A 14,636-nucleotide genomic window follows, 5' to 3' on the forward strand; every position below is an offset into this window, starting at 1 on the left:
TGGAGGACTGTTCTAGATCAAGGAGACTAAGGAGGCATAACGAAATTCAAGGTGTGAGTCTTGACTGGATCCTTGCTGGGGTTAAAGAAGTCACTGTAAAAGACATCTTGGCACAACTTGGGTGTTTTTAATATGGAATCGATATCAGATGATACTAGGAAATTATTCTTACTTTTCTTAGGTGTGATAACAGTTTTATGGATATACAAGGAAACATTTTTATTCTTAGGGGATATGTTCTGAAGTATTTAAAGTGCCAAGATGTCTGCTACTAACTTTAAAATAGCTAAAATATACATACATACACACACACACACACACACATTTACATGTACACATGCACACACATATACAGGTTGAGTACCCCTTACTTGAAATGCTTCGGGCCATAAGTGTTTGGGATTGCTGATTTTTTCGAATTTTGGAACATCTGCATACATACAATGAGATATCTTGGGGATGGGACCCAAGTCTCAACACAAAATTCATTCATGTTTCATAAACACTTTAGACACATAGGCTGAAGGTAATCTTATGCAGTATTTTCAAAAAATTTTTTTGCATGAAACCAAGTTTGTATTAAGTACCGTGTGGAATTTTCCACTTATGGCATCATGTGAGTACTCAAAAAGTTCCAGATTTTGGAGTATTTTGGATTGCAGATTGCTGGATTCAGGATGCTCACCCTGTACACATGCATACACACACCCCACAAATAAATACCTAACATTCAGAGTGCAATGAGGAAAATGTAAATCACCCCAAGTATCCTACACAGAGGGAATTTAATATAGGGAATTGGCTGCAAAGACTCGTAAGCAGAGTTGACACTCCAAACCAGGGTGGAAGTGGGTGGGGATGGGGGTCCCCACAGATCAGCAGGAGCAGGAAGGTACTTAAAGGACAAAGGGAGGTGGCTCCAGAGCCCGAGGCTGCAGTGCCTGGCGAAGCTGGACCCATGGAGGACAGTGAGGCAGGAGCTGGAACTCGGGAAGAGACTCAGCCACTGCAGAGACACACACAGCCCAAAGCAGGGAGGGACAGGGATGTACCTCGGGGCTCTCTCATCACAGAATCTCCCATCTGCCCCGGCCAAGCCCCACCAGAGGTCACCCGACAATAGCTGTACTGTGTACGATCCTCTCAGCTACTATTTAAGGTTTTCATAACAAATTGGCAAACCAGATTAATTGTAAACAAATTTAACGACCCAGGGTTCATGAGAATACAGGAAGCCAGCATTCTCACATACTGTTCCTTAGTACTAAACTGTCACACATGTTTGGGCAGAGAGGGGGGACGGGGGGGGGGGTGAAATTTGGCACCATGCTTCAAAATGCTTATAATTGAGCATACTCATTGACCCAATAATGAAAAATGTGGAGAAAGATATATGGTTAAGATGTACTGAATCAGATGTTTTAATATATAATAGAGAATAAGAAACCAGCTATATATAAAACAAGAAATAGGCTGAGTACAATCAATGAAACAAGATACAGCAATTCAAGATGTTGTTCACACAATACCAAGGGATCATCTCACCTTTAGTTTGAGGGGCGTGCTACCTATAGGCATAGACAAAAGACAAGAAGAATTGCTATACACAATGGGTAGTACCTGCCTATATTTTCTGACTTTCCATAATAAATGTGTTTGCAATTTTAAAATCATATCATCTTAAGTAACCAGCGAATACGTTTCTTCCCTTCCCATTCCCTCCACTCTATGCACTCAATAGCTACCATTCAACTCATCTCCCCGATGCTGGACTCCTGTCTCTTCAGGCCTGCCCCACACCTTGCTACCACATTTATCTTCACAAAATATCCCCGTTATCATGTCACTGTCCTGTATTATGAGTCACTCGCAGTGACTCATTGTCAAGGTCAAAACTCCAACATCCTGGGCCAAACACTCAAAGGTCTTCCCAAGACTGTTTCTCGTGACAGGTCTCAACACTGCCTCACCGTATCTGGATCTTCAATTGTTCTGTTCACCAAGAAACCCCAAACACCGGGAAAAGTGTCTGAGACAGAAATATCAGTCGAGTGAATTAATTAATCTTCATGCTTTCGTTCATTCTCTTCCACACAGCTAGATGCTTTCATCTCCACGCTTCCAACCACCCAGATCATGTATTATCTTTCCAAATAAAGTTCAAAAACCACCTCCTCTGTGAAATGTGCTCCAACCCTAAAGTATTTATCCAGACCACGTATGTGTCACTTAATAGCCTATTTCCTGTACATGCCTGGTGTTTTGTTTATCTCTAGGTAAGATCCCCAAAGGCAGGGACCATCTTCAGTTGTAGTTTTTTTTTTTGTTTTTTTGTTTTTTTTTTTTTTTTAAGCATAGAACAAAGAACAAAGTACTGTGTTGTATAAATGGTGAGTACTAAAGAAAAAAATAAAAACAATATCCTTATTGGGTAAAGGAAAGAACTTACATAACAGTTTCCCAGAGAATATAATCAACAAACACAGGCCTGTGCTCCCCTAACTGCCAGAAGACACTCCGTGGACATGCCGGGCCGTGTCAGAACCAACGCCCCCGTTCACCCTGTGTCCTTTGCTGCCTCGCTGGGCTGGCTCAGGAAATGCCCTGTGGTTATTCTAGCTTACATTCCACACAACATTTGAGATGCGGGAAAGACGACATCCAGATACTTTTCCCTTGCGACAGAAAGGAGCCCAAATTGCAGCGCGAATACCTTTGTCCTCACCCACAGGAGGGTCCCCAGCGTGACTGGGTTCCAGGCAGAAGCGAGTTCGAGCCTGGATACACTTGCTCAGGCCCCAGGAGGAGGGCAAGGCAAAGATTCACCCCACTCTAGTCCTGGCAGGTTTAAGATGCGCCAGGGGATGGGACGCCGGGTTCCCTGGTGAGCTGGTGAACAGGGAACAGAAGGCTTTACTCAAGGAAGGAAACAGAGCCAACAGATATGCAATAATCCACACCTAAGTCCCTGAAGGTCAGTGTGGACCTACAGGACATTCTGCTCCTGAACTCGAAATCTGTTTGCAAGGTTTGCCACCATCAGCAACCACTCTGTTCCCTCACCCACGCTCCACACGGGTCCAGCCGTGGGGCCCGATCACGGGGCACTTCTTAACGTGCAACCCTCCTTCCCACGTGACGGTTTTCACATCAGTCCTGCAAGGCAAATGCTTCCAGCTCCCCTATGTAGATGAGGCGGCTAAGGACCAGGAAACTTGATTTGTCCAAGATCACCACCACGTAACTAACATGACACAGCAAGGGCAGCTTTGGCTCAGACATGGCTCCAATGGGACGTGGAAATCCACGCTTCGGGACACGCTGCCTCTTCCAGGAGGGTCTGACAAATTTGCCAAGGGGACAAATTTGAAAGGGAGAAATTGAAGCAACAACCAAGATAGAAGACCTTCCCCCAGTCCCCTTAGAATGGGGAAAAACAATAAATACTGAGGAAGTCATGCTTCACACTATGTGACCTATCAAAGAGAAACAAATTTAAGATGCATTCCCTCCCATGCTCGGGCAGGGCTGGATTCAAAGCTGTAGAAAAAACAACCCATACACATAAAATAGTCAGGGACACCTCGAGATAGAAACCCACCCTACAGCCTCTGGGACCCGCAGCGCACACACAAGCGGTTAAGACAGTGACTACTATACTGTGTGATGTTTTTAAAGGCCAATTAAAATGTTGAATGTTTCTCTTATATTTATAAAAGAAATAATCCAAAACAACCAAACCTAGCAGATCCTGAAGGTTACTCATCCCACCTAACAAAAGGAAAACCTCTCACGTTTAACTAACTTCTCTCAAACAAGAGAGGCTGACTCAGACCAAAAGGAATTTTTCTGATCTGGAAAGAAAACCTCACTGAAACACGATAAATTCTAAATGGCTCCGAATTCTAAAACAAACAAACAAAAAACTTGACCCCAAAGCAGCTCCTCCACGGCCCCCATCACATTACTTAATCCAAAAACTACCTCCCGATTTTTCTTACTGAAGGAAATTCTCTCAAATTACTTAACTGTGTGTTAATTCCTCACACCTGGCCCTACTAAACACAGCTCAATAGGAAGAAACGTTCCTAAACTAAGACAGCAGAGGAGTCTATTAAGAAATAAGGAATTCTCACAGAGGATTGCACCTACCTCTGATTGCCGACTTGGAATCCTGGGCCAACAGTCACCCAGCTGCACCTTGTGGCCCCTGTACTCGAAGCCAGCACACCCCATGCTGGGTGGGGTCCAGGTTAGAGTCCCACAGCACCCCCACATCACAGCACGAGCGTGGCCCCCAAGGCAGTGGACGCCCGACAGCGAGATAGCTCAGACCACAGTCACTCGGGAGGGTGGAGGGGCCTGTTCCCAATGTCTCCCGAGAGTTGCTGATGAGAGTTGCTGATGCCAGAGGTGGGGTTCCCCTCTCTACCCAGGATACTCCTACGAAGGGAGGGATCTGTGATGGTATCTCCAAAAGATCTGCCAGAGACGAGACGGTGCTCCGTGAACCTTAGCACCATGGACATCTTTGTAGGCAAGAAACACGCGTCAACGCTTAGGAAAGATTTTCAGCAGGGACAGAGTGACACAGACAGACCAAGGGCATTAATAAGTATATTCATATAGAACAAGATAGGAACGATTCAGTCCATGCGATCTCCTTGTTGCTCAGACTTATCTGTTCGTACCTCCTGGAATCCGTCCCCATTTTTTGACTTGCAGAAATCTTACTCAAAATTCAACTCCTGGCTTCAATGTATCTGTCCATGACATACTTTATCTATGCCCCAACTCTTCAAAGCACTTAAAATAGTGTCTTGAAGATATGCATGTTTTACAATGTATCACCCTGATGAGTCTGACAGGCAACAGTATTCATTAAGTGTTTATGGAACACTCATTCCGCACCAACCTAGATGCAGGATTATAGCAGTGAGTGGTCCCTATCCTTCTAGAAGCTGTAGTCTGGCACTTGAAACCACGGGGACCCTCCAACACAGCCCCCACACCCTAGAACACTCCTTGATATCCGTTACTATCTCAAGTCAAACATCAATTTGTATTCCTTTACTAACCTATTTGTTTCAAAATTTGTTGCCAGTTAGATTTTTTTCTGAAAGGCTCTAGTATGACTCAAGACTTTATCTTGGGTAATCTGGTCAGTTTCAAATAGGGACATCCATTTAAAATGGGACAATTTGTAAAGAAGGGCTCCGAGATACCTTATGAAATACACATAAAGGTGATTACATATGTTAATTCTGTATAATTCATTAATCCCTTAAATACATGGCTAGTTCTCTATTCCTGTGAAGTTTCCCCTTATGAGATATTTGATATTTAGTTACCTGTGCCTTCAATTTATTTTAAGAAATTACGGTATATAGTATCTTAGGGAAAAAAAATTAAGCAACACAATCGAAGCACAAAAGCAGAAAATATAGCAGGCACAAATACAACTGGTCTGCACTATTAATATTCTGTAGGACACTTTGAAGTATCTGACAAAATCATGCACGGAAGGAAACAAATCAGCTCTATGAGAACTCAAGCAAAACATAATTACACAACTAGTAATTAAAGTGTCAGATGGACTACCTCAAACAACAATAAAACTCGTAACCATAAACTTATCAGACAGGGGGAGGGGACAAAACAGGAGCAAAAGTAGTTTGCGAAGCTGGAAAGGCACACAGTGTGCGACAAGAAACCTGTGCTTCGGTGACAAGGGCATCTAGCAAGTGCAAGCCCCCTCCTACCAGCAGCCACAGAAAAGGCAATAAAATGATTCTGTGTGGTTAAGTGGCCCGACACTGCACAAGTTATTTCCTCTTTATGGGCACCCAAGTAAGGCCTTTTATATAAAAATGAAGGGGTTGGATTATCTGAGGTTCATACATTGCTCTACCAGTCCATGAGGCTGTATTGCAAAAATTCAACACACCCCAGGCAGCCTTTTTTCCTAAGTAGAAGACAACCACGCCTATCCAGTCTGAAAGTAATTACATTTTGAAATAAAGGGGGTACAATCAAGTCTGTAATAACACCCCCAGCTCTCCAAGACTTTAACATCGGTTTTGGGAGGCAAGCCACAGGTAGATGCAAAGTTCGCTCACAGTACTTAAATATAAAAATGAAGTGCCAACCCAGCAGTACAGGAATTACAAAAATTCAGTAAACACTAAAGAGAAAGAACACTTCATGGAGGAATTATTTCATTTCAATCAGGGGAAATCTTAGGACAAAAGTGAGAAGGTCAAAACATATACGGTGTGTTGGAACCACTAAGAATAGAGCCAGGACACAATGCATGCCTTCAGCACTTGGGTTTTTACCTTATTCATTCTTTTTCCCCCCCCCCCGTATGTGGGCATGTTGAGTTGAGCCAGATCCACGAGATCCCTTCTCAGGGTAGACTAGGGCAGAGCCCTTTTTAGATCGGTGTGGAAGTGGCCAGTGCTTGAATCCTAACCTTAATGTCATCATCATTACCTATATAACAAGGTAATATGCGGCCAACAAAAGCGGATGTAAATCCACAATGGAAGATTAAAAGAGGAAAAGTGAGCATTTCCAAAGCCCCAAAATCAAATTCTAAAATTTGAAGGATTATTGTATTATCATAGAGTTGCATCATTCTCCACTACCACTCCCCGCCATACCACCCCCCCCCTCGTTTTTTTGGTGGTGTGTTTTTTTTTTTGTTTTTTTGTTTTTTTTTCTCGTCAAATCCTTTCTGGATAAAACTCTCAGCCCTCAAATTTGTTTTACTAGTTCCTTAAAACATTCCCTTGGTGTATTGCAGCAGCTCTGTTTATCAAAAGACTAATATAAATAGCAGGTCAACAAGACTAGACAAGGAAAACACAAAACTCGTTGGACAACTAGGGCCAAAAACATGTTCCTATGAGAGCAAGAGAAACCACCACCCGCCCGTGTAGCCAGACCTGTTCCATCACACAGCACTCAGACGTTTCCAGTATAACCTCAATCCACGGCCCTCTTTCCCTTCTTCCCACCAGAAAGACATAAAGATATGTGAGGCCAACTAGAGATTTGGACTACGAATTTATCTAAATTAAGTTCGAGACCTTCAACTCTCATATTACAGCTGAGTAGGAACTATCACAGTGTGATTTAATTACCATAACATTAGCACAGCCACACAGGTGAATACTAGAACCCGTTCTCACTGAACATCTATGATACCAAACAACTTGCAGGGCAAAGTCCACGTGGTTACGTGGGTGTTTGTTTTGATGCGAAACCTCCCGGCCCTGTCTCAGTCACCTGATATTCCTGCAAAAACATGTCCCTATATTGGATGGACCCAGGAACAGGACTGGCACCAAAATTTTAGTTCATGGTACAAGGCATGTTAGGAAACAATTTCTCCCTGGAGTAAATGAACCTAGTTTGTGTTACTGACATTCTTTTTAATTTTTTTTTTTTTACACACATACACATATACACACACACACACGTATGTACACTAACACTTTTTTTTGTTTTTCGTAACTTTTTAAAAGTTTGCTTTGTAAATGCCATTTTGTACTGAATCAAAAATTCTTCTCAACTCACCTAAATAGTATTTATTATTAAAATATATGCCTTAGTATATACCACCTATATCATAAAAACGTTCCCTAATTGTGTAAAGCTAACTCCACTGTAATTTAAACAAAATAATTTCCCTTTAAGGACTGTCACCCTCAATCAAAAGCCACAACGTTAAGATGAAGTAAAGAAAACACTTTTCAGGCTAACTAGAGGGCATTTGATAGAACTTTGTACTGCATTATACCAGAAAAGCAATAGAAATATCTTAAGAATGGTGATTAGTTTTTAATCTATATTAAATACTCAAAATACCCTTGAAGTAGCTTGTGTAATATGATACTGAGGCAAAAACTGACTTGGTTATATATATTAATAAATCTTAAGGAACGTCGCTCTTTACAAAGAGCGATGGCAACCAAAAGAAATCAACTGCAGAGTTGAGCGGATTGCATTCTAAAAGTAACAGAATTCTAATCTTCAAATTAAGTTATTTCTTCCCTATACCTCCACCCTGTCTTTGAAAAGAGTCAAATAACTAAGGGAAGAACAGGGTGTAAAGTAAACCATGTGAAAAGAACAACAGAGGCCGACACCCCAGGAATGCTTCAGCTGCACACACAGGGTGTGCCCGGGCAGCGGGGCAGGGAACCCAACCCTGGTGTCCAGCCTAGCACAGCTGCTGGGCAACACTGTGACACTCCCAGCCGGAGCCAGAAGGGGAGACTGAGGAGGAGGTCGAGAGCACTCCCAGAGAGTGTCTGCTGTCCACAAGTGATGTGCTAAGTGACCAGGGGGCCCATCCACTCATGGGGCACCAGGGGACCAAAGCGCCTTGTCCCACATCTCAGATCACACACACACACAGCTGTACGGGCGTCTCTCACAGTTGTCAGAGCCCCAGCTTTCACCAATTAGCATGAAAGTAAAGCAGCAAGTAAGAAATCCAGTATGACAGCCTCAGCTATCTGGTGGAAGATATAAATAAAGCGTTAAGTATCACTGCTAATCCACATTCTATGAAAAAACACATTTCTGGGTTACACCAATACCGTCAATTAAGCAGATATTAAATTGTAAATATAGCAACTCTAACACTAGGAAATCAATGGCTTTAATATGGTCTAAACAGTAACAAGGAAGATTTTGCCCATCCCCACGCTGTCATCGTCACCCTTGCTGTTTCCACTGGTTGTCGCCTGCACAGGAAACCAATTACAGTGCACCTAATCCATGTTTTAATAATAAACTGGCTCAACGCTTCTGCACAGGGCAGCAGGGTATACTACGAACATAAAAATCACCCACGGAGGTGTTGTGACAAGTGAGGACTGAAGAACTGGCCTGGCCACTTACTCTGAAGTGACAGCAGGTTGGGGTTAGGCTTGATGTCTGCACAGCGCCCTACAATCGCTCCGTCTCACTCTTCACAGTGGGACACACCTGCCCCACACCTCCTGTGCACACCTGTCCCACGCGTCTTCTTGCCTAGGCTCTAACACCTGTGTAAGGCCTCCATCACAAAGCATTGTTTAAAACCATCTTTCGAGCCACAGAATCATCTTTACAAAGTGTGGCTGAGGGCAGAGAGGGCAGGATGTTAATTTAATATTCCCATCTGCCAAATACACATATTGAACATAATGAAATATTTACTGGTCTGTCCGATATCTGGGATTTGCTTAAAATGATGGGATGGAAATAGTGCAGGGATATAGAAAAAACAAGATTGGCCAAACATGTTAATTGTTGAAGTTGGGTGATAGGTACGTGGAGGTATGTTATTCTCTTAACAACCGTAGCATATTTGAAATTTTCCCTTAAAAAAATAATTTAAAAAATACGTATATCACTCTGAAGGGATTTACTTTTTATTTATATGTATCCAACGTAACCTTATGAGAAAAGTCATCAGTGAATGACATCTGGGACAGACACAAACACTTCCCCCACCCACCAATGGGGCCATTACGCTTCCTTTCTGGTTGCTTTTTTCTATTCTTTTCTGTAAAGGAACACAATGCCTTTGATTTCTGTAACTGACTCCCCACATTTTAAAGTCAACATCTGTCTCAGCTAAAATCATAAACGTCTTTCAGCCTGGATTACTGATTATTCCAAGCAATGTTTTAAAAAACAAAATATATTCCATACAATCCTATCGTGGTAATTAATCTCAGCTTTATGTCGTCAGCAAACTTTTAAACTTCCTATTTTCCACAGCTGTTCCCTGCTTGCAGGGGAAAAAAACCCAACCACTTCATACATTGTGCATCATCCTAGCACATTGTGTTTTCAAATACGCTGCAGTATCGATCGGAGGCATTGAGGGTCTGCACCACACCGCAGGGAAGCACGGACCAGGGATGGGGGCGGCGTCTTTAGGGGCTGTCTGCACAGACCTCAGGCGGGTTAATCACTCAACAGAGGTCACTGCGGACGGGGAGTCTGGCTTGAGAGCCCCTTTGAGTGTCAAGTTTGAGTTCCCACGTCTGTTACTTCTATTAAAACCCACAGCCGCCAATAGAGGGCACTCTACGAGCATACAGATTCCTATTCTTACAGAGAGAAATGGGAGTTCTTACATCATCGAGGCAAAAACATTTTTTTCCTTTTAATAGAAACAGTATCTCACTCTATCAGCCAGGCTAGAACAATGGGCACTAGCCACGGCGTCCAGCTGATGTTTTTACTTTTTGCAGAGATGAGGTCTAGCTATGTTGCCCAGCCTGGTCTCGAACTTCTGGCCTCAAGCAATCCTCCCACCTCAGCCACACAAAAGTCCCAGGATTACAAACTCTGTGAGCCACCGTGCCAGGCTCCAAAAACATGTTCTTAATGAAACCTTCATATCCACCATGGGAACAGTTTAATCAGAAATTCAAATAAACCCAAGTGTTCACGAGAAAATACAATCTGAGGAGGCTACAAGACGTATCCTCTGTTGTTTAGGATACTTTTCTAGATAACACTCATAAGGTTTTAAAAAAAAAAAAAAAGTCAGTGCAATGTAGTTGGAAAAAAGCATGGTGATCTTTGGCTTTCTCCATGCAATTAAAATTACCTTCCAGGCCAGGCACCTGGGAGGCCGAGGCGGGCAGATTGTTTTGAGCTCAGGAGTTCGAGACCAGCCTGAGCAAGATCGAGACCCTGTCTCTACTTAAAAAAAAAAAAAAAAAATAGAAGGCCAGGTGCAGTGGCTTATGCCTGTAATCCTAGCACTCTGGGAGGCTGAGGCAGGAGGATCTTTTGAGCTCAGGAGTTCACAACCAGCCTAAGCAAGAGCGAGACCCCGTCTCTACTAAAAAAAATATATATATATATATAAAAAGAAATTATCTGGGCAACTAAAATTATATAGAAAAAATTAGCCGAGCATGGTGGTGCATGCCTGGAGTCCCAGCTATTCGGGAGGCTGAGGCAGTAGGATTGCTTGAGCCCAGGAGTATGAGATTGCTGTGAGCTAGGCTGATGCCACGGCACTCTAGCCGGCGTGACAGAGTAAGACTCTGTCTCAGAAAAAAAAGAAAAAGAAAAAGAAAAAAAGAAAGGAAGAAAGAAAGAAAAAAATTAGCTGGACAACTAAAAAACATACAGAAAAAAATCAGCCGGACATGGTGGTGCATGCCTGTAGTCCCAGCTACTCAAGGAGGCTGAGACAGGAGGATCACTTGAGCCCAGGAGTGTGAAGTTGCTGTGAGCTAGGCTGACGCCACAGCACTCTAGCCCAGGCAACAGAGTGAGACTCTGTCTCAAAAAAAAAAAAAAAAAAAAAAAATGACCTTCCAAATAATAGCCATTTGTAAAAGCTTGCAGGAGCACCCACTCGTTTAAAATGGTGGAGACAGCACTGTTGTTTATTTCCCTTCAATTTTCTTATATGACTTGGTTTTTTTAAGCTCATACATTTCTAAATTTGCTAGTAAATTTCTAAGCTTGCTAGTAAAAAATATTAGGTTACATATAGGCCACCCTCTTCCTAATCCCAATAAAATATTTAAAATAATGTTTTTGCAAGTTAGACAGGGAATGTGCCAACTTCGTAACAAGGATTGACGGAGGCCTATCTCATGCACACTCCTGAAAACCCAATCATCCTGCTTATGAACTACAAAAGGATTATATTTAAAATAATTTGATTAGGACCACAGTTAACATAGCACATAGAACCACAGGAAAATATTACAATGGAAAAAATACATATAAGTTAATTTGGCTAGTTTTCCTTAAGCCCAGGAATTAGAAAACAGACCATGAGATATTTTTGTTTTTCTCTCTATTGCTATGCTGTATTATTAACTCTTAACACCAAAGGCTAGGGGCTGGGTGAGGGAGAGCTCTGGGGACAGATAAGACAACTCACCGTGCTACATGTCACACAGACCACCGGACGCTGTAATCCGAGGGACAAAGAAGACGAGCTCTGGAGCAAATGCCTAAGCAGCACAAACGCCAGAGCTTTTAAAACCACCTTCACGAGCTACACAGCCTCTGCCAATAAATACGGAGGCAGCATCAGCTCGTTCAGCACGAGCAACAGGTGTTGCCAATGAAGGACCCAGCTGGAGCAAATCACTCGACCTCGCTCTGCCTTAATTTCCCTCATCTGAGAACGGTGAGTAACAAGAGCACCCAACGCACAGAGTTGTTAAAATGGTAAAATAAGTCAAAAATTTTAAAAGCTGTCAAAATTTATTGCTCAAGGCATTTAATTCACTGCCCAGTAAGTATTAGTTGCCATTATCACGAGCCAGGATTTCTACCTTTGGGGAGAACGATACCTAGTGTTAATCTATCTCAGGAGGAACGAGGGAATAAACGATGCTTCGCAATCCTGGCTGTATCAAGAACACCTGGGGAGCTTTACTAACCAGCTACCCACCACCCCAACCCGCACCAATTGAATCAGTAACCCAGCCTAACTATAGCGTTGCAACTGAATAACCAAAGCTGCTCTGCAAGTAGGCAGATTCTCTAGTACACCTAAAACATAACTTGCTTGATGTGGCCAAATTCAACTGTCTTGGGTGTACACACACTGGTGATTTAAAAAAGAAAAAAAAATCCCACATTCTCGGTCGTGGAGCAGCTAACTGCAGTACCTAAGTATACATTTCTTTAGATTGGAATTTGGTTAAAGTTCTTTCCAGCTTTAAAGATGCATATAGGTAATCAATTAGCACCGTGAGGATTTCTGCCTAAAATGTGTTTTAGCCATTAACAGATGCCATAGAGCTTCCTAAAGCTCTCAGCTCTATTTTTAGATTTAGAGCAGATAGTGTCATTGGTTTCCTAAAACAAAAGCCTCTCTCTCTCTCATGTGTATAGGAAAGGCCAGCATTCCGTCTCTTTACTGTCCCTCCGCCCTGAGCACAGACGGAAGAGGGGCTTCTCCCCCGGCCTCAGGATGTCTCAGAGCCCTCAGTTACTGGCAACTTTCCTTGCTTTTCTGGGGACTGGGAATCACCTAGTCTTTGCTTTGCCAAGAACGAGCCGGGTACACTGAGGCAATTATCCACTCTGGTCATTTCCCCACCTGCAAAATAAAGGGGTAGCACAAGATGTAAAGGCCCCTCCCGACATCATACCATCCTTTGAGCCCACAGAAATCAGACCACCCATCCCCACTGCACACGGCGCGGTGGGCTATGACATCATTCTAAGAAGCTAAACACACTGGCCCAACAGTCCTAAGTGCATGTGCTCACGGGAGCCAAGTGAGCCAGCGAGAGGTGCAGGATGGGGTGGGTTCCTGCTACATGGAGAGCACACGCCACAGCTAAGCGGTAGAGCAGGGTGGGCGCCTGCTCCGCCTGGGCTCCCCGGGTCCTGGGAAGAGCTGCACGTTCTGATGTTTTCTGTGGCACCTTCTCATTTTCTCAGGCTGGCCATGACAGATGACACTAAAGCAATGCTGTCCAAACTACCTCTCTGCAGGCAGGGGAAGCCTGCCAGGAACCCCAAGTCAGTCTCCTTCCAGACTGCTCCAACCTCAAAGTGCAAAACATCACCACCTGCGCTTTGTAAGGGGCCAATGTCCATTTAACTGAAGCAAGTCTATACGCAGCAACGAGATAGACTGCTGTGTTTCTTCTTTCAACCAAAACCAAAAAAATCAAGTTTATATACATGGGGATATATGGACACTTTGAAGCCTTTAAGATTTTCTTTCTGTCCCTGGTCTTACCTCTCTCCATTCCCAATCCTACACACCGTTGCTGGAATAAAGTTCGTCCAGCCCTGTTGTTAAACGTTCTCCTGTTTGAGAATGAAAAGCGGGTTTCCCTACTGTGCATGACATAAGCATTCGACACCCCCATCCACTCACCCTGCTCCAACCAACCCTTCCATCCTCACTCACAACCATTTATTGGGCACAGTCTTCTGAGGTACCTGATATCTGACAAGCAGTGTTCAACAATGTCAACCCTCAGCCAAGCAGTGGCTCACACCTGTAATCCCAGCACTTTGGGAGGCTGAAGGGGGAGGATCACTGGAGTCCAGCAGTTTGAGACCAGCCTGAGCAACATAGTGAGACCCTATCTCTACAAAAACTTTTAAAAGTTAGCCAGGTATGGTGGTGCACACCTGTAGTCCCAGCTACTCGAGAGGCTGAGGCAGGAGGGTCACTTGAGCCCAGGAGCTCAAAGCTGCAGTGAGCTGTGATCAGGCTACTGTGCTCCAGCCAGAGCTACAGAGTGAGACCCTGTCTCAAAACAAACAAAAACAATGTCAACCCTGAGACAACATAAGACCCTTTCGATGCATTCTGGATCAAAGGCCAGGTATATTGAGTCTATTTTACCAGATTCTAGGTATTCTGAGGCTTAAGTGTGGGTAAAATGGATCTTCATTTTCCTCAGTAATTAAACACAGTTTTTAGAAAACCCTCTCAAATTTAAGCTCTTGAATATCTAACAAAATTATATAGTTGCTTCCAATACATACAAACATACTTTAGGAAACCAGTGCATTAAAGAGCAAATAAAATGTCTAAAAGATTCTGACACTAAGTAAATGTCATTTCTGGACATTTTCATAGATTAGAAAGATGGCCACATTAGTAGCCAGCTAAT

The 14,636-nt window shown here is 43.3% G+C and overlaps 1 protein-coding gene and 1 non-coding gene across 17 annotated transcripts in view; both read right to left on the reverse strand.

Annotated features, from left to right (window-relative positions):
- The window catches only part of PARD3 (par-3 family cell polarity regulator), a 565,900-nt gene that overhangs the window by 477,211 nt on the left and 74,053 nt on the right, over window positions 1-14,636 (reverse strand). The window lies entirely within an intron of this gene.
- On the reverse strand, window positions 11,577-11,680 carry LOC138375450 (small nucleolar RNA U13). The gene has a single exon (XR_011231519.1). It is a non-coding gene; the product is annotated as a small nucleolar RNA U13 (small nucleolar RNA).

This window comes from Eulemur rufifrons, chromosome 25 (assembly GCF_041146395.1).
Source record: "Eulemur rufifrons isolate Redbay chromosome 25, OSU_ERuf_1, whole genome shotgun sequence".
Classification (NCBI taxonomy): Eukaryota; Metazoa; Chordata; class Mammalia; order Primates; family Lemuridae; genus Eulemur; species Eulemur rufifrons.